We start from the raw sequence: 21,430 nt of genomic DNA on the forward strand, positions 1-21,430 counted from the left end.
TTGAAGGGAAGAGGAGAAGGAGAGGGGACAGAGGGGATCAGGTGCAGCAGCCAGGAGGCCCAAAGGCACAAAGGGGCTGGTAACCAAAATAGTTGGATTTTATAGGAAAGAGCAACTTGGAGATCCTGGTGACCACTGTACACTTTGATACGTTAAATACGCACCTCAATTATTGGTTATAGGTTTGGGACCTAACATCCCAGCCTTTTAATGGATAATAAATAAGTAATGTGGGACGATGCCATCTTCTCTGTGGCTACTTCCTGCTGACTTTGGAGCATCTTTGTTGGGGGGAGCTGTAATGCTGGCCAGGGCCTGGAAGAGCAGGCTGGTCGTTGACTGACCTGACTCTGCAGGAAACTCTGGTTTGTGAGGCCATGGCTAGGGAGGAGCAGGCCTCTTTGAAGTTTGCCGGGATGCAGAATTAGAGGGAGCATGTGGAGCGGGCAAACTGATGCAGTGTTCTGCAGTGCGTCTGAGATCTGCTGGGATAGAGGAGAGGGAGAGGAGGCAAAGTTCAGGAGGTTAGGAGAAAATTTTTATCTTGAGTGCACATTTGAAACCTTTGGGCCCGAAAATTATGGGGGTTCAAAGACCACAGAGACTGAGAGACATTCCACCCTCCAAAATAGAAAGAAGTGGCAAATGGGGAAAAGGTTATTGATTGACAGTACTTATCTGGAGTCCTTCATCCTGTCAGAAGTGGAGTCAAGTCGATTCCCTGAAGCTTACAAGAAAATTTTTTAAGTTTATAAAAAGAGACAAATGGTTTAGATACATTAGTATTACTGTCTGTTTGCGATATGTACTGAAATCCACAATGCAGAAAAGGCAGGAGTCTCAAGCCTTTGAGTAACTAGAAATCGAAGACTTAATACTTGGCTTTCTCTTTCCTGGACTTAAGTCCCAATATGACTCTGGATGCTGTCTCCCTCCTCTTCTTCCTCTTTCTCCCCACTCCTGCTGCTCTGCCTCTATTGGTCTGCTAGCTTGCCTGATGCATCCCAAAATAATGTGGAGGTCTTCTGTCACTCTCAGTTGCTAGAGTTAGCACACCAGAGTCTTGGGACATAGAACCCACTGGAAGAAATCAGCAGAAGCATCAGGATTCATGACTGGTGATTAAGCACATGGAGAAACAATATTGGCAGAGAATGTGCAGCTACTTGAATAAACCTCAAGGGCCTGATGGTTATAACCAGAAATAGAAATACACAATTTCCCCAGAGGAACATGTTGTGCTTGAAGAGAAGAAAAAAATGTGCGTGTCAGTGTGTGTGTGTGTGTGGGGTAAATATTGATTTTGTTTCTATGCTGAAGATCAAAAAATGTGCGGTGCTTTTCGCTCTTATTGTCACTTCTAATCATTTGTAGTCTGTAAATTTTGCTCTGTCCAGGTAGAAATTTTGAATAGGTCTATCGATCGGCTTTAATTTGGTGGCAAAGATTAAAACTGTATTGAAGTGGATGCATTCCAAACGTTAATTAAATTCAAGTTCAGCAGGTGTATATATGAATTGTACAGAGAAGGTCTGGGATTTTCTTGCAGGTGCTAAAAATGACAATTACCCAGACAGGGTGCAAAACTATCATATAAGACAGATGGGCACTGATGTGGGGTTTTGGGGGTGTGTGTGATATAACCACTGTGGCGTGTATGTCTGATGAGTGTTGTCCAAACACACATGGCAGTCTCTGCCGTCACTCCAGATGCTGGGATCTGTTTTCACTGGTGAAGCACTTGCCATACTGTGGAACCATTGTCCTGTTCGTGCCAAGCCATCTGTGTTGCCCGACCTTAGCTTGAAGCTGAATTTTCAGTCAGATCCTTGATGACTCTCAAGCTTTCCCTTTCTAGAACAGGCTCAGGGGTATATCCTGTATGGTACCTGTCAGTTCTTGGAAATCTAATGACTCATTTCCTAAAATGAGTTGATGTTATTTTCCTGAACTTTATCTTTAAAGAACAAAACATATAATGACAAACTAACCTCGGGTGATGATTATATTTGCAAAGGTTTTTAGACGTATGCTGGGTGCTGGGCTGGGCGTAAGGGTGTGTGAGTAACGGGGAGTCGGGGGAATCACTTGCTGTCCAAACAACACATCTTCAGCTAAGAGATGTGCTTTCAAATTACGACAAGAACATACTGACAGTTGGCAAGATGACATAATTTAAATCAAGAATCCTTAAGAACAGTGTGTCTTTTATTAATTTGTCAGATATTTGAAGGCCAGGACCTTGTCTCGTTAGTCCCTGATTTCTTTCTCTTTGTTTTTTTGTTTTTTTGAAATAGTCTCATCGTGTAGCCCTGGCTGGCCTTGGACATGATAAATGGCAAGCCGGCCTCTAAGTCGCAGAAATTGGCCTGCTCCCTGGGATTAAAGTTGTGCTACACTGTATCTGCCCACACCTCACCGCTCTTTGTGACAGGGTCTTATCTAGTTCAGAGTGGTCTAAACTCCCGATCCCCCTGTCTCAACTCTTCCACACCCTCTACGGGTCAGCCAAGATGCCTGGCCCACCTTTGCTGACGCTGTTAAAAGGGCTCTCTGTAAGAGGAAAGCTGAATGTCTGGCAATCAGACTCTTCTCATTCTGGGATGAGAGTCGCAGAATTTGTGCAAAATATGGGCATATAAAAGAAAAGATTTACTGTGGGGATTTGAGTTTATAGAATAACTAGTTTACGTCTAATCGGGAGGTGAAGTCAGGAAGGCAGAAAACTTGACATCAGCCTGGAATATACAGTGTTTAAAAAAAAAACAAAAACAACGAAAAGCTCAGCCCTAGAGTCATTGCCCAAAAGGTCAAGGCCCTAGGTTCCATTCCTAGCACCCTCAACGCCCCAAGCAGCAGCAGCCAAGCTGGGGCTGAATTTTCTGCCCCGTGCTGGAGTCTGACATTTGCAAGGGAGGGGCGTGTGAGCATCAAATGGGAAGTTCAAGGAAGAACCAGAGTCTTTGAAGCTTGGCTGGAAACCGCAATGAGGGACCAGAACTCCTGCCTGTCTGCCTCCAGGCCTCTAAAGCTTAGGATAGAGACACTGTGCAAGAGAAACTAGTGTCCCACATGTCTAGGAGGTGGGGGGGGGGGGGGACGGGGACGGGACGGGACAGACGCTGCACTTGGCCCAGAAGTCAGAGAAAGTGAATCATGACCTCGGCTGGAGCGGCTGGAGCGGCTGGAGCTGCAACACCGAGGTCCCAGCTGTGGCCCCACCCAACTCTGACGCTGTGAGTCAGCAGAAAGTGCTAGAGGTGCAGCGCTGTCCCATTCCCGCACCAACTTCCCTTTACACTTTCTTTTCTGTGTTCTAAAAATTCTTCTGAAAACTATCTCTGTGGCTCACGTTAGCTCTGAATGACGCAGAACTGGAGAGGCCAACAACCTAAGCTCTTACTTGGGTGATACAAATTATTGTTATTGTTGTTATTATTATTATTATAAATTATTTATTTATTTTGATCTAGCCTTCTGTCAAGCTGGCATCCTCACACACCTTTTAGTGATGCTTAACTTCCAAATAAAGACAAATGGGAAATAGTGCCTCAAGCTAACGCAACGAAACCAGCCCTCACACGTGAAACCATCCAGAAACATCGATCCCCTCACACGTGAAACCATCCAGAAACATCGATCCTGGGCGAGGAGAAATAGCTGAAGCCCTGGCAGACAGAGGAGATATTCCACAGACATTTGTATCCCCTCTTTTAACTGTTATTAACAGGCATGCAGGAGTTAGAGCTTAAAGTTGATCAAAACACTTTGGCCCTATACCTAGTAAAGGAACTGTACTTGGGTGTGGTGGTTCATGTCTGTCATCCCCGCACTGGAACCCAGAGGAGGGTTGCTTTGACTTAGAGGGCGGCCTGGGCTGTGTAGTAAGCTCACAAATAGTCGAGGCTACATTGTGAGGCTCTGCTAAAATACGAACAGAAAAAAAATAGCAAAGCAATGGGCTGAGGGACGAAGAAATTTGCCAAGTTTGGAACAGATGTGGTTCTTTTCAAACAGCTGATTTTTATTTTTGTGAATGTTTGACTGCATGTATGTGTGTGTACCACAAATTTGCCAGGTTTGCTCGTGGAAGCTAGGGGAAGATATCAGATCTTCTGGAACTGGGGTTAAAGACGGTTATGAGCTGCTGTGTGGATACTGGAAAACAAGCCCAGGTCCTCTTCAAGAGCAGTACAAACTCCTAACCACTGAGCCATCTCTCCACATATGGATCTTATAGACTCCATTCCATAAATTCCCAAGGCTCCTTTCCCTTTCAAAATGGGGAAACTGGGGAGGGGGACTGGATATATCGCTCCATGGGTAGAAGTCTTGACTATATATGGCCCAGTGTTTGATCATCACACAAACTAGGCACAGTGGGACATGTTTGTAATCCCAGCACTCAACAGGCAAAGACAGAATCAGAGGATCCAGCTCACGACATTCTTGACTGTGTAACGAGTTTGAGGTCAATGTGGGAAACATGAAACCCTGTCTCAAAAATAAGGGGCATTTTTGCTCAGGCCTAGATTCTAATGATGATGATGATAATGAAGATGATAATGATAATGTTGTTGTTGATGATAATGATAAGTGGAGATGATGCACACAACCAGACACCCAAGTTGCTTTTTTCCCAGAAAAAATTAATCTGTTTCACAGCTAGCTGTACATATATCATCTGGCCTTCCTCACTATTTTTTTTTAAAACTGTTAAGCTGTCATGGCATGGTGATAAGAAATGAAGTCTTTTCTTTCCTTGGCCCTGCCCAAAATGTTAAGTGAACCCATTTTCCCTTATTATTTACTGTTTCTCTCTCTCTCTCTCTCTCTCTCTCTCTCTCTCTCTCTCTCTCTCTGTTTTAAGATTTTCATTTTAAAATTAAATTTATTTCCCTACATATTTGTGTATGAGTAAGGTTGTTGTGTGCATGTGCATGTGCCAGTGTACACATGCAGGTCTGAGGCCAACTGAACGGAGTTAGTTTATTTTCTTCACCACGAGAGTCCTGGGGATTGGCAAGCCCCTTTACTCACCAAGCCATCTTGTTAGCCCATGCTTTATTTTTGTGTTTGGAATAGATGCAAATGAAGGAGGTAGGCTATGGACAGTAGTACTGGGCAACGATATTTTTACCAATAGTTATAAGATCCTTTCATTTGGTGCCTTTCGTTCCTCCTCTAGCCGATGCCATTGTCCTTTTTGTAAAATAATGCAGGTCTCTTGCTAGTGTCTGAGTTATCATTCTGTGAATGTGAAAAAGATACCATAACCAAGGCAACTCAGAAAATAAAGCATTTAATTGGGAGTTTGCTTATGCTTTCAGAGGATGAGTCCGTGACCATCATGGTAGAAAACATAGCAGCAGGAAAGCAGGCATGGTGCTGAAACTGTAGCCAAGAACTTAGATATTATCTGCAAGCTAGATGACGAGAGCCGGGTGTGGACTTTTGCAACCTCAAAGCCTATCCCTAGTGACACACCTCCTTCAACAAGGCCACACCTCCTAATCCTTCCAAAACAATTCCACCAACTAGAGATCAAATATTTAAATATATGAGCCTATGGAGGACATATCCATCCAAATATCACATTCTACTCCCTAGCCCCCATAGGCTTGTGGCTGTAACATAATGCAAAATGTATGTACTCCAACTTCAAAAGTTCCCCCCCTTTTTTTTGTACAGTCTCAACACTGCATAAAAGTCCTAAGTATTTTCTGAGACTTGAGGCAATGTCTTACTTCTGACACCTTGAAAAATCAAAAGTCAAATTGCGTACTTCCAAGATATATTGGCACAGAACATATACTACCATTCTAGACAGGAATGGGGACCATGGTGAGGAAATAGTAGACCAAAGCAAGATGGAAGCCTAGCAGGACAAACTCCAAGTCCTGTAGTTTTGTACTGAAGTGTGAAGGGCTAACATGGCTCTTCAGACCACCCATGCCTTCCCGCTTTGTTGACTGCAACACATGTCTCTCTCTTGTACTGATTTCCCTCCCTCTTTGTGGCTCTCCTCAGCAGAATCTCAGGGCTCTGGCATCTTTAACATCTTGGAGTCTCCAAGGCAATCTATGCTTCACTTTCACAGCTCCGTTCAATAGCCTCTAGGCCTCGCTACAGAGACTTTCTTGACAAATGACTGGCCTCATCAGCTTTCCTAAGCCATAGAGGAATATTCCATAACCCCTTCGCTCCTGTACCCTCCATGACCCTAAACTGCATGGCTGATGCTGCTAATGTCTACACTTGCTTGGGATGGAACCTGGCCCTTCCCCTTGAATTACATTTGCATAGACTTTCCTTCATGGTTGCTCTTCAGGAACAAATGGTTCCTAAGGCCTTTTAATTTCAGGAGTTGCATGATTAGTTCTGTGGGGCCCAGTACCAAGAGTACTACTTCCTCTGTTCCTATCAGCATCAGTCCTTTTATTAACCTTCTCCATAACATTTCTCAGTCCTCCTTTTATCCCCAAATTGTACATTTTATTATTATTATTATTTTTTTTTTTACTCTGCTTGATCTTTTCCGTTGTAGGTCTGCATAACAACAACATGACGCAGTCAATACTAGGCTGTCTTGAAATCTCTGCTAACAAAATTATTCCAGAACTTTTCCACTTAGCCTCTGGCAGATTCTTATGATAAGGGCAAAGAGCAGCCACATTCTTAATCAAAATATCAGCCCACATTCTACTATTGTCTTCCACCACAAGGCCCCACTAGGATGGCCCATTAAACCCCACTTAAAGAGTTCAATTGTTTCCTGGGTCTTTCACTTTTCCCCAACAAACCGCATAGTCAAGCCTGCCATAGCACTGACCCAGTCATGGTATCAACTTCTGTCTTGATCTTTCTATTGCTATGGAAAAGGCACCACGATCAAGGCAACTTACAAAAGAAAGTATTTAATCATGCTTATGGGTTTCAGAGGGTTAGAATTATACTGGTCATCTTCTGCATTACACATTATTTATTATTTTATTGTGTGCATTCTGCATGTAGGGGTATACATCATATTTCCCACGTGGAGGTCAGAGGACAACTCTGAGGTGTTTGGTCCTAGTGACTTTTCTAATTGCTGTGAACAAGCATCAGGACCAGGATCAACACAACTTGTAGAACACATTTAATTTGAGGTTCATGGTTCCAGGGGGTTAGTGTCCATGGTCATTGTGGTTGAGAATATAATAACAGGAAGGCAGGTGTGGTATCGGAGCAATGTCTGAGAGCTCCACCCACAAGTGCAAGGCAGAAAGAAGAAGGGGCTTGGGGTGGGAATGGCATGAGTCTTTTGAAACCCCCAAATCTGCCCTCAAGTAACACACCTCCAGCAAAGGTGCACCTTCTTACCCTTTCCAAATGATTCCACCAACTGGGTACCAGGAATTCAAACATGGAGACGTTTTTCTAACCACTACACGTTGGTTTTATTCTTCCTCCTTTACATGGATCCTGGTGTCGAATCTTACACAGCAAGTACTTTTACCATCTAAGCTATCTCAGGCCTATTATCATAGCAGTGAGGAGGCTGAGTCTGGAGGATACCTGAGTTCCTGGCTAGCCTGGGCTACAGAATGGCACTCCCTATACCCAAAATAAAACAAAACAAAAATGCATGTCAGTCTACAACTGTAATCTCAGTATTTGGGAGGTAGAAGCAAGGGGATCAGGATTTCAGAGACATTATGACTAGAATGGGAAGCTAGCCTGAGCTACATAAGAACTTATCTCAAAAGAAACAAACAAACAAAACAAAATCAATACCAAACTACACCCTACCATACTGTTTTCAGTATGCAGTAACTTCAAATGTCTTTTTAAAAAAAATCTTCCCTATTCAGTATTTTCTTATATAAAATTTCCTTATGATTTCTAACTACATTTATGTTGTCGTTTAAGAGTGTGTATTTAGTAATTAACAAGGACATGAACATGAGAATGAATTTGACACACTGCTTATGCTTCCTGACCCTGGACCAGTTGCAAGTGTAGACGATGGTCGTGCGGTGTCTCCTGACCTGACCTGACCTGCCATATCTCACACATTATGAATTGTTTTCACAAACACTCCAACTTTCTTTGCTCCTATCTCCATGTTAGTACAGACACTGGCACGGAGCTGCAGAGTTTATGGAAAACAGCGTTAGCTATGTGCTCACTGGGCCTTGCAAGCTGTTCACGTTTGCTCCCATTTCAAGGATATCTCAGAATGTTTGCACAGTTTCCTTCAAGGCCTTGGTTTGAAAAGAAAGTTTTCTCTAAGCTGTTACTTGCTGAAGATGGGGTCAGGCTTTGCATTTACTTGATTTTTTTTGGTTCTTTTTTTTTTAATTTAATAACTTCATATAGAAAGGACCAAATGTCAAAGGAATGATTTAATACATCAATGAGTTAAGACTACCGGGGTGAAATTACAGATGAGAATGTGGTTTGTCAGTGAGCCCAAACTCCTAGGTCAAAAGACCAATTAACTTATGGTGAAGTTCAATCCACATATGCTCCCATAGGTGTGTTTTCTAGTCAGACTCCTTACACACACAATAAACCAGCAACCCCTGGCTAAGGTGAGAAACATTCCATTTTTCTGGATATTTCCAAGATAGCCACTAGAAAGATTTTACTTCAAAAGCCCATTTAAAACTTTAAATTTTTTTAAATAAACATTATGGTCAGGCTGTTTATTGAGGAGGCAACCTCATATTACAAGTTTAGCTATAGAAATGTTTGCAAATCGAACTTCATGGATCTAAAAAGATCATGCATCATTCTGTCAGCATTGGACACCTGTACAGTAAATTACGTCAATTTGAACATACATAGTCTAGACCATCCTAGAGTTGTACAAACACCTGGGGCCACATATGTATTTAATTTTCTTTGCTCTCAAAATCTTTTAAATATCTCTACATAAAAGTGATGTTCTGAGATGATTTTTAAAAATATCTGACAATTATGAATGGTCCCCAGTTTTACAAACTGTGACTTCTAGGGTATGAAAATTGAGAAAAGTCAACTCTCAGAGAGTTTTGTACAAACTAGTTTCTTTTAATTTTTAAAAATAAAGACCAATTCATTTTATTTCAATAATGTGTATGTATGTATGTGTGTCTGCGTGTGCCCGTGTACATATGTGTGTGTGTGTGTGTGTGTGTGTGTGTGTGTGTCTGTTCATAGGAGTGAGAGTGCCTGCAGAGGTCAGACACAATGGAATTACAGTCCATTGTGTGTCAGCCTATATGGATGCTGGGCATTGAATATGGGTTCTCTAGAAGAGCAGTGAGGGAATTATTTTTCCTGCCCCTAAATTGTCTGTTTATTTATTTATTTACTCATTTATTTATAGACAGGGTCTCACTACATATTTGTGGCTAGACTGGAATGCTATATGTAGACCAGGCTAGCCTTGAACTCACAGAGATTCCTTTGCCTTTTGACCCCGAGTGCTGTAATTAAAGGGACGTGTTAACATGCCTTAAATATTTCTAAGTTTTCCGGGACTGGCTTTGAACTCCCAATCTTCCTGCCTCTACTTCTCAGGTACAGACATTACAAGCCTGGCTTAAAATGTCATAGTTTTAAAATACATTTAATTACATCCACTTTGGCAAAACAAAGTATGTCAAAGGCAGTTTTACTTTTTTTTTTTTTTTTTTGGCAGTTTTACTTTTTATTAGAAGTGTAGAATTAGTTCATCCAGAGGAGAAAGTGTATGTTATTTGTTTTATAGAGAACTGCCTTATATAATGGCCAGTGGGAAAATGGCAAAACAGTCAAGGGCCAAGTGGCTGTAAGGAGAATGGGACAACAGCTGTGCAATCCTGCTGTGGGCTGGCCAGAGCTCCAGGAGCCAAGGATATGATTCTCAATTGCATTTGGGTTTTGAATGGCTTAGGTGAACACCATCACGGGGGACTGGCCCTAATGATTTTTATTGTTTTTGTAAAGTTCATTTCTCTTTTTAAAAAGGGAACTATGGGAATATATATATATATATACACATATATATATGTATGTATGTATGTATGTATGTATGTATGTATGTATATATATATCCCCCCCACCCCAAACAGTGGAAAACACAGTTCTGTAAGAGACACCTAATCAAGCAACCCCCAATGCAGTCTTCAGGACTATAGCATGCACTATTTCGCGTTAGAGTTTTGAAGTGGAAATGGGCCCAGAGAACTGGTTGTTTTACACAGGGCCACTAGGCTAAGATAGAGCTGCCCGCACAGAATTTAAATCCAGATCTGTCTGACAATGGAAGCAATGTTGTTTCCCAGGAAGCCTTGAAAAACACAAGCCAGTTTTGTCTTGAGCCTTTGTTTTGCTCATTGCTGCTGTAATCTTTTAATTTCCTGTTATGGCTGCATGGTTTGTTGTGAAGTTTCCAATGTACCTTCTACCCACAACTTATTCTTCTGGGTGGGGGTGGGGGTGGGGGTGGGGAGGGGTGTGCATTGATACTGGTTTAGGGAGAAGAGCGTTTCATGAATAGTGCTGTATGCTCTGCTGACATGTGGGGTGTGTGTGTGTGTGTGTGTGTGTGTGTGTGTGTGTGTAAGGTTTGCCAAGTGGGTGTTTCAGAAGTCAGAGAACAATTTGTGGAAGTCATTTCTCGCCTTCCATCATGTTGGTACTGGGGATTAAACTAAGGTTTTCAGGCTTGCCAGCAGCTTTTACCCACTCATCTATATTCTTTAAATTCTATAAATCACCTTTCAAATAGTATATTCGAACTGGACACATGATCACGTTTGCATGTAATTCTAGAACTTAGGAGGCTGAGGAGAATGGATAGTAGGTTTGAGGCTAACCTGGACTGCCTAATGAGACATTGTCCCTAAATAAGTAAATGAAGCTAGGCATGGTGCAACAGGGCTCTAATCTCGACACTTGGAGGATTGCCACGAATTCAAGGGCAGCCTGGTCTACACAGTGAGTCCTAGGCCAGTCAGTGAGAGTTAAACAATGAGACCTTGTCAATAGCAAAAACAAAACAAAACGTAAATCTTTCTTCATCCTCACAACCATGTGAGAAAAAAACCCATTTCCCATAACTTCTTGTCTTTTTTGAATATTGTGTTATGTTTATAGGTAACTGATCAAAAATATATACGGATTTCTGCATTTTGACCTGATTAGATGTGGCTCCCGAAGAGAGATTAGTTTTATTTCTACAATTTCAAAGCAGAAATTTAAAAAAAATGAAATGCCAATTTTATTTTATTTTATTTTTATTTACTTTATTTTTAAGTGCTAAGGGTGAACTCCAGACTTTGAACGTTCTCAGCAACTGTCCCATTCCGAGATACAAAAAAAGAACCCCAAGAATTTAAGACCATGGCTGGCTTAATTATTTGTGAATTCTCTGTGACCCAGCCTTCATGAGGCGCCGGATAATCCAAGTGATCGCGGCATTTGGAGTTGAAGTAAGATGCTGCATGCAACAGTAATTTCAGCATGGATTTGGGGTGGAAAGCAGGATGCTACAGGCCATTTAGCTTAGTGCTTTATTTGTGAAGAAGCTTCTGTTTTAAGTGACAGGACCAAGGAAAGGATGACGCTCTTTAAACGTGGACTTTGGCAGGGTTCTAATATACCAGTGTGCCATGTGGCAAGTACTGGCATGGCGAGACTATTTTATGGAAGAGTGCCTGCAAACTGCTTTCCACTCATCATTCGTTCTCTCCCTCCCTCCCTCCCCCCTCCCTCCCTTCCTCCCTTCCTCCCTCCCTCCCTCCCTTTCTTCCTCCCTTCCTATTCTTCCTTCCTTCCTTTCTCTTCATACCGGCTTCTTAGTGGTACACACACCGACAGTTCAAACATCAACACACGTTATCAGAACAATTCTCTACCATCTCGAACTTTTTTCCAAGCAAGTCGAGCCAGCTGAATTTAGAAATGTAAAGTTCCATCAGGACCTGGGAACACCTCTGTGTTTTGGCAGCCCATCCACGTCACAGGTTTGGTCGAGCGCAGGTCACAGAGTTTGCTCCAGTTGGGTCAGATGTGGTGTATTAGCAAGGACTGTCCTATTCCTTTGTCTCTCAGTTAACCCTGTAAAATCCCTTTGTAAAATGACATTAGAGCCCCAGATCAGACTCTATGCTGATCTTAGGCAAGGAAAATGAAATGCTTTTAGCTCCTAGGTTTTCTTTTAATATATAGACACCTTCCGCTGCCTTGCCGGTTTTCAGGAAAGAGCTGTTCGACACACCTGTGGTCTATTAAGCAACAATTAATTAGTGGGGGGGAGGTTGAGGGCACAAACAACTTTTGGTTAAGTCATGACGGCACTGGTTATTTTTGTCAGCCCAAGTTTTCATCCTTGTGAATTTCCTCATTAGCCAAGTCGTCTCATTAGCCTGGTATGTATTACACTGTCCTCAGACCCCTCCTGGTGGGCGCCCACGGATGACGTAATTCCTCCGCTAAAGTATTTCGCTGTGTCTGGAAGTACACAGCAGCCTCTTTTTTAGCAAGCTTTCTTTTCCTAAGAATTTTTGGAAAGTACAGCAGTGTCCTCACAGCATGGTAGTTCATCCCTTTGAATAAATGAAGCCACATTGGGAATGTTTCCTTGGTAGCTCTTTCTTGCTTTTGACAGTACAGTAATTTAAGGACTCTGGTGTAGAGCAAGAATTACTTCAAAGCTTTTTTTGTTATATATTATCTATCTATCTATATATATGTGTGTGTGTATGTATGTATAAATGCTTGTGTTAAGTGTGTGTGTGTGTCTGTGTGTGTGTATGTGTGTGTGTGTCTGTGTGTCTGTGTGTATACACAGGCTTTTACACACCCCAGCATACATAGAGATCAAACAACTTGGGGAGTGTACGGTCTCGTTCTATCATGCACGGCTCTGGGGTCAAACTCAGGGAATCAGGTGTAGCAGCAGATGCTCTCTCTACCTGTGAAGCCACCTCACCAGCCCAGAGACTGTTTTTAACACCCTGAAGTCAATGACGGGCTGAAAATCCTAATCCCTTTAGAGGGAATGTGTATCATCAAATGTACAATTATTTGATAATTGGTTACCTTTTAAGCTTTATCTAGAAAGTTATTTTTCTTTTTGTTTTGGCTTAGAAGAAGTAGAGCAGTCTTCTTTCAACACACAGGTTCACAGGCACACATGTGAACACTCATGTGCGTGCACGCGCACACACACACACACATACACACAGCACTTGTTTGTGTTTTTAGACATGGTTAAATAAATACCTACCATGTTTCAGGCACTGTACATGGTATTGGTGCTCAAATCGTCATCAATGCTAAGTCTGTGCCCAGGAGACCCTCACTATTTAGTCACGGGGACCCTTTCTCAAGTCCATGGTAAAATATTGAATGAATTCTACAAAAGAGGCGAGGGCAGGGTGCTATATGAAATGGGGAGCCGTGGTTACAAGGACTCACAGAAGGAGTAATACTGCTGTGAGACACCAAAGCCTGAACAACACCATCAGAAAGAAGCCTGGAGGTGTATTTCAGTTGGTAGAATGTTTGGCTAGGATGACCAAAGCCTAGGGTTCAGTCCTCAGCATAGAATAATTCAGGTCTGGTGGCACATACCTGTAACCCCAGTACTCAAGAGCAGAGGCAGGAGAATTTGGGACTAGCCTGAGCTACTTGAGATGATAAGAACAGTAACATTGACACAAAAGAATAACAACAACAATAATACAGAAGAAGAACAAATACCCCCAAATCCTGCTAACAACAACAGAGAACTCTCAGCTCTGTAATAAGAAACGACGAGAGAATTTCAAATGGCACAAAATGCTAAAGGCACGTGAGGAAGATGTGGCAGTTTGCCCGAAGGAGCTTCAAAGATGGATGGGAAAGCCTTACCTGGTGCACGGTGTTGAAGTCAGGACTTAGTCTGCAGGAGATGGGAGAATCAACGTTTGTGAGCAAATTTGCTTCTTTGTCTTGGAATATCAGTTTGAGAATTGCTTGTGCAATTAGGATCAATGGTCTTGTAAATTGGGGATTGCGAGCCTGCTGCCTTCCTCCTGTTTTGGCAATTCTTGTCTATTCTCGGTAGCATGGCTGTTCTACAGGGCTCATCGTGGAGTTTTGTTAGACAGAAACCTCTTCTGGTGATGGCATCACAGACACAGGGCGAGAGCTGAGCCCTGGAGTTGACAGGAAGAGTATACCCTTCTAAACTTTCTCAAAAGCAAATTTTAATTCCCACCTCCCCCATTTAAATTGGAACAGTAGATGACAGTTGTTAAAATGTATTGTTATAACCAAAATTGCAGTAGATTTTAAGTATCCTCATCATTCACCACAAAGTGACATGAGTATTAAATAATGCATATGTTACATGCATTATGCATACTAGTATATATGCATATTATGTATATTATTATATATGTATGCATTATGCATATATTATATGCATACTGTTAGCTTGATTTAGTCACTCACTGCTGCATCTATAGATATAACATATATGTAACACACATATAACATATATGCATATATAATACACATATTACATACATATATGATAACATGTCTTGTACAAAGAACACATACATTTTTTTTGTTAACAAAAAAATAAAGATCAACTTGGCAAAAATATAAATGGAAAATAAGTTGAACCAGCGAATCAAACTTGTCAAATTTTTTCATAATGTTTCTAAGACCATCTATCTTCCTATAAAAGATTTTCCCCTCATGTGCAGCTTGAAAGAGTAGTGCAAACCTTCCTTCCTTTAAAAAGATTTTGGAAAAATGTGGCAGGTTTGCTACATTGGTGTTTTAAAAAATTAATTAGTTAACTTAAAAAAATTGACAATCATATCTATCTGTGAGTATCATTTCCGCAAAGTAAATTCGCTCACTGTGGCTGGAAATCTGACAGTTCTGAAGGCTGGAATTACTTGGGAGTGGCCAGTCCGCTGTGTCATGGAGCAGATAACCTCACTGTTTCCCTTAAAATCTGCTCCACCCAAGATGCCAAAATGCTTCTAATATGTTCAAATGAAGTCTGCTTTTGTAGTAATTGCTAAAATCAGAGAATGACGGCACATTGCAAAATTCAGAGACTGTCTGGTTCTCGGTGAGAGGACTTGTTTGTGGCAAACAGCAAGGCAGACCTCACCCTGTGCTCTCATTAGCAAGAGCTGTCAGGAATTCTGGGGATTGGTTGGAGATTCTCATGAGGATCTAATTGCTTTAGATCCAGAAATATTTCCCCTTGTTTCTCCATACTTAGAATTTGCAGGTGACTGTGGTGTCAGATCCCAATGCCTCCCTGGAGCACAGAAACTGTTTTTATATGAACTACTAACACCAAAAATAGAGAAGCCTTTTTTTTTCCTTTTTGGCTTTTAACTGCTGAAAATTATAACATTGGAGGAGGGAAGAGTGAATTAAATTGCTATGTTAGCTAAACTCCCGATGTGCCATAAGAGGGTGTTATATTTATCCTGCAAGAGTCTGTGTTTACGTGTCTTTAAATGAATTTAGAACACAATGATACTTTTCTGATCCCTTTACATCACTTAACCCCAAACATTTCTTTCTATGCTATTCAAGAGAATATTTCCTATAATAATTAGAGTGCCTCCTATTCTGCTCTGCTGGTGGTGAGCTCTCTTCTTTGGTTGCTGTCTGATGGTCTCCACTCAGCCGGCCTCAGCTTGTGACTCAATTTCCCAAGTGCTGGAATTATAGGTGTGAGCTAGCAAGCCTTGCTACTGACCACTGTGCGAAATGTTTCCTGTAAACATCTTTTTTCTCCCCCTTTAAAGCTCCTTCCCTCCCTTTCCGTAGTAGCACTGGGAAACGGATCTACTATGATCCTCTGCATGTTAAGTAAGCACTCTGTCTCTAAGCATCCCCAGCTCTCTTTTTGAGCCTCACTAACTTGTTCAGAATGTCAATGAGTTTACTCTGTAGTGAAAGAAAACTTTGAACTTGGTGATCCTCCTGTCTCAGCACCCCGTGTAGCTGGTATTTAATTTCGTATATCTCAGTCATAACGAGATTGTGATGGGAAATTTGCTTACCATCACCACTTTGGACATATTTACTCCTCTTTTTCATTTCTTAATTAGTACACATTCCTCTGTCTCCACTGAATAAACACTTTCAGAATTGTCAACAAAGATTTCCAGTAAGTCTTAGCAATACTGCCTACCCATAAATTCCACCTTTAATGGACACACATAGCTGTGGAAATGGGAAGAGAGGCTTAGGAGACAATCACACTGGGAACTGGACATTCTTATACAGAATGTTTGAAATCATTAGTTCAGGAAGTTGGCAGATGAGGAATAAATTTCCTACAGAAAGTCTTGACTTCTGACACTAATTATACATTCTCTAAAATGTTCAATATTCAAGGAGTACCTTTCCCCCATGATAATACACGGAGATAGCTTGGCGTGAAGGTTAAATTGGGATGTGAAGAAACAAAGTGGCTAAAATGTGTTATACTGAAGTCAAACGACATACATTTGGCTCAGATTGTCAATCAAATGATGCTCTGGGCACAGCCCTATCTTCCTTCTATTTATCATCACCATGGGAAAGAAGTTTGGACTCCATAGGAAGCAAATTCGAGAAGATGCAAAGAGCCAGAGATTTTCGTGCTGCATGACTCATTTTCTCTGGGTAAATCCAGCCAAGTTGTGAACATGTCTGGAGGCACGTATGAGCTGCAGTTCTCGTGGCTTAGCTTGTCTCAGACAGAGCTGACTCAGGGAAGCATATGGAACAGAGCTAGGATGGCTTGTAGCACATTTGTCTTTACACACACTAAGGGCCATTATAATGCATTATTAAGGAAATTAACAGGCACAATAAAACAAAGAAATAAACGGTCAGAGTGCCAAACAACTTAAATGTTCATTGTCAGTATTTCAAACAGACTCGAAATGCTGTTTCATGAAAACATTCTTCAGAGTTTTTATTGGATTTGGTTCTGACACAAACCAATCTTTGATGCTTATTAAAACTTAATTTAAGCTATTTTTAAAAGCCAGCATTTTAATGAAAAACATTTCTTTGAAATAATTTTATGCAAAAAATTCTTTGATTTAAAATAGAGACCATGTTGCACGTTGGACGGCCTAGGAACCAGAGCTAATGATATTTGGAGTATTTTGTACATAGAAGACTATGACACGTCCTACCTACGATAAGCCAGAACTTTGTTTCAACGAAGGGTTAGACTATTCCTGTACTTTTGGTGTCCTGTACAACAAGCGGTTAGGAGAAGCCCAAATGAAAGTTTTCCTAGGTTTGCTGTCACTTGTGTCAATGAAAGATCACTGAAAGTCATTTTGATATCCCACCCCAACTCTGAATTTTTTTTTTTTTAAATCTACTATGTGGTACTTCATTGAGTCATTTTCTTTCCTGACTGCTTTAATTAAATCACCAGGAAGTCACACTATTGAATGCTGATAACGGCTTGGCTATTTCGTTTTCTTTTTTCCTTAGCTGGATGTCAGTTGGGGTTGGGGAGGAGGGTGCGCTATTCTCCTGAATATCTTAAGCACTCTTTTCTTCTCCTGTCAACGTCTGCAGAGATGTATGCTGAAAGTTGAATCGTCTACCTTTCACATCCCTAAGATCCTAAACATTTCCAGGGCCAGGGATGCTGCTAGCATTGGCTATCTAGACAGACATTCCTAAGTATGAAATACCCTCTTCAAATTCAGTTTCGTCTCTTTCCTTACCATGAAGTTTCTGAAATTACACTTTGCTTTCTCTTATGTGGTTTCCTGGGTGAGAAGCCCTTCCACGTGTCACGTTCTTTTGGTCCACAGGGAACCACTCTCCTTTGAATCCACGTTCCCTTGTTTATTTTTACCCTTTAATAATGTATGTCTTCGACTGTGGAAAAAAATATCTTAAAAAAAAATTTCTAGGCCTCCCTGCTGTAACCATTTCTGTGTTAGTAATTCCTTCATGTTTCATGTCTGAATCTCATTCTTTCCTATGATCTGTCACATCCGTTCTGGTTTTTCTAATTTAAGTCAGAATGTTGGATTTCAAGTCACGTTATTTTCTTAATATCCTTGTTGTTTTGAAATACAAACTCATGTTTTCTATATAGTTTGTGAGCATAAATTTCCTTTTATTTCTGATCAATGTGGGGTGGCGGGGGGTTGGGGACTGGAGGGAGACTGAGTAGGTATGCGTTTGTGTCCTTACTAAAGTAGAGCCTCGATGTGTGACTTTACTCAGAAGCAATGCCTCTATAAATGCAGTTAGCTAAATGCAATCACAAATGCTTCCCTGATTTCTTGACTCCTCAAGGTACAAATGCAAAGTTTTCAGAAGAAATGTGAAGCCGTTTCTGCCCCTGTAATAAAATACCATGACCAAAAGCAACTTAAAGGATGACAGAGTTATTTTGACTTGTGGTTTCAAGAGATAATGGTCGACATGATGGGACAGAGGCATGGCCACAAGCAGCAAGACGGGCAGTAGGAGCAGGAAGCTGAAAGGTCCCATTTTAACCACACACTGGAGGCCTGCCTCTGGTACTGTATTTCCCAAAGGATAATTTGGGAAGCTTGACCACCTCTCCAAACAGCGCCACCATAGTGATTTGCTTGAGAATGACTCCCATAGTCTCATGTGTTTTATCGTTGGGTTCCCAGTAATGGACTGTTTAGGAAGGCTTAGGAGGTCCGGCATTGCTGGAAAAGGGATATCACTGTGAGTGGGCTTTGAGGTTTCAAAAGCCTAACCCGGGCCTAGTCTTGTTCTCTCTGCCTCAAGTTTGTGAGTAAGAATGTAGGCTCACAGCTACTGTTCCACTCCCGTGTCTGCTTACCTGCTGCCAGGCTTCCTGGACTCATTCTTAGAAACTGAACACATGCTCCCAGTTAAATACTTCCTTTTATAACTTGCTTTGGTCACGGTGTCTCTTCATAGCAATTGAACAATAACTAAGACCCATGAGAAACCATTGCTTAAATATTAGAGCCTATGGGAGACATTTCTCTTTCAAACCACCACAATAAGCAATAAAATTTAGAACTTCATTGGCCGAGGAAATGGCTCAAAAGGAAGGTGCTTGCTGATAAGCTGGACAGACCTGAGCCTGATACCTAGGACTCAGGTGGTAAAAAGAAATGAGTGACTCTGGCAGTATCTATGTTAGAGTTTCTATGCTGTGATGAAAATACCATAACCAAAAAGAAAAAAATAAAGTTTGGTAAGAAAGGATTTATTTGGCTTACACTTCCAGGTCATACATAGTTCATCATTGGAGACAGTCAGGGCAGAAACTCAAGCAGGGCAGGAACCTGGAGGCAGGAGCTGATGCAGAGGCCATGGGGGTGGAGTGTGTGTGTGTGTGTGTGTGTGTGTGTGTGTGTGTGTGTGTGTGTGTGTCTGCTTACTGGTGTTTTCTTGTAGAATCCAGGACCATCAGCCCAGTGATACTGCACCACCTACAATGGGCTGGACCCTCCCCATTGATCACTAATTGGGAAAACGCCTTACAGATGGATCTCATGGACACATTTCCTCAATTGAGGCTCCTTTCTCTCTGATGACTCTAGCTTGTGTCAAGTTGACATGCAAAACCAGCCAGTAGAAGCAGTTAGTTATCCTCTGACCTCCATGTATACCATGGCCCTTGTGCATTTGAGGTACACAAACACACACTGAATAAATGTTTTAAAAAATGACATCGTGATTCTTGCTAAATGAAGAGATTTTAGCTGCTCTTGCCATAAATCAACAAAATAAAGATCAGAAACCATGTTGGGTGAAAAGACGGTTCAGTGAAAAAGAGCAGCTTTTGTTTTTTTCCAAACAACCTGGGGTTCATTTCTCATCACCCCGCAGCAGTCCACACCTGTCTGTAACTATAGTCCTACCTGGGGTCTGAAGCCCTCTTCTGGCCTCCATAAACATTGCATGTACGCAGTGCACGAACATACGTGCAGACAAAACACCCACAAGTATGAGGGAAGTGACAGTTGCAGGAAGCAGAACGGCCAACCCGGACCCTTGCGCCAAGCCGTTGGAGAAGACCTTCAAGGAGGGCAGAAGATTCGAACAGAGATCTGCAGATGCTTTGTAGCTCATCCGAGAGCAGCACTCTACCAAGATCCCGAGGATAACACAACCAGACAAGGCTGAGAGGCAGCTGCGTGTCCTGTACCTTGGATCCGACGTCTTCAATCTGAGCGAGTTTATCCAGATAATTTGAAGGCACTTACAACGCAACGCTAACCAAACAAACCTTCCTCCCGGAGGACCGGCACAGCCTGGTCTGAGGAGGATCAGAGGTGAATGAAGACAGCTTTCGGTGCAAGTTGTGCGTCTCCCAGAATACATTCGAGATGACTCCGGCTGTGTAAGACTAGAACAGAAACTCTGTTAACGCTTCTTACCAAGGAGATAAAGAAATTCTACCAGCAGTCAGAACACATGAGCTCCTCTAGGGTGTTAGGAAACTTATAACCATCCAAAAACCGAGTTCCACGTGAATGCAGTCAGCTTGGAAACTCAACTGAACTAGTCTATTTTTTTTTTTTTAAACTTTACAAGTTAAAAAACAAAACATTTTGCCTTTTAAGTCGACGGACAAAAACAAAATACAACAATAGAAATAATAAAGGGGAAGAAAGCCTGCCAGGATGGATATAGTAATTTGCCTTACCATCATAACCATTTTGATATCTCTATATTTTTCTTTGTATCATTTATATCTATATATCGGATAATGTGTTATGCCTTGAAAATACATTTTAAAATTTACTTTTTATAGATGTAAATTATCTCTAAAATCTTAGTTTCCTTTTTAAGATTTATGCATATGTATATGTGTGTATGACCCATGTGTAAAGGTGTCCTTGTCCTCGGGAGCTGGAGTAACGGGGTTGGGTGTTGTCTGATTTGGGTGCAGGAATTCAAACTTGGATCCTCTGGAAGAAAAGCAAAGCACTCTCATTCACTGAGCCATCTCTCACACCCCAACAGTTCAGCCTTAAAGTTACTTACACATCATTATTTCTTTTTTCCCCCATTCTCATTGGTCTTTTTAATGATTTATTTATTTTATGTGAGTTGACCTTTTGCCTGCATGTGTTGTCTGTGTGAGAGTGTTGGATTTCCTGAAGCTGGAGTTACAGACGGGTATGAGCTGCCTTGTGGGTGCTGGGAATTGAACCTGGGTCCTCTGGAAGAACAGCCAGTGCTCTTAACTGCTGAGCCATCTCTCCAGATCTCCCATCCCATTTTTTCTTTATTCTTTTTATTCTTTTGGGTTGATTATTTATTGCCTTCCGTGTCTATAAATTAGGCATTTATAGGGCTCCCTCTTCTTTTTTTCTAATTAATTAATTATTTTATTTTATTTTTTTTCCGGAGCTGGGGAACGAACCCAGGGCCTTGCACTTGCTAGGCAAGCACTCTACCACTG

General features: G+C 41.6%; 1 long non-coding RNA gene across 2 annotated transcripts in view; it reads right to left on the bottom strand.

The window, feature by feature from the left end:
* The window catches only part of LOC108349074 (uncharacterized), a 47,956-nt gene extending 27,167 nt beyond the window's left edge, over window positions 1-20,789 (bottom strand). The window contains exons 1-3 of one of the 2 annotated variants that reach the window (XR_001842481.3): window positions 19,881-20,789; window positions 13,870-14,156; window positions 3,541-5,250 (exon numbers count right to left, since the gene is read on the bottom strand). This is a non-coding gene — a long non-coding RNA (uncharacterized LOC108349074). Of the gene's footprint in view, window positions 1-3,540; window positions 5,251-13,869; window positions 14,157-19,880 lie in introns of those variants that run through there. The other variant, XR_005497556.2, reaches the window with a different exon arrangement.
* Between the last annotated feature and the right edge of the window lie 641 nt (window positions 20,790-21,430).

This window comes from Rattus norvegicus, chromosome 20, assembly GCF_036323735.1.
Source record: "Rattus norvegicus strain BN/NHsdMcwi chromosome 20, GRCr8, whole genome shotgun sequence".
Taxonomy (NCBI): Eukaryota; Metazoa; Chordata; class Mammalia; order Rodentia; family Muridae; genus Rattus; species Rattus norvegicus.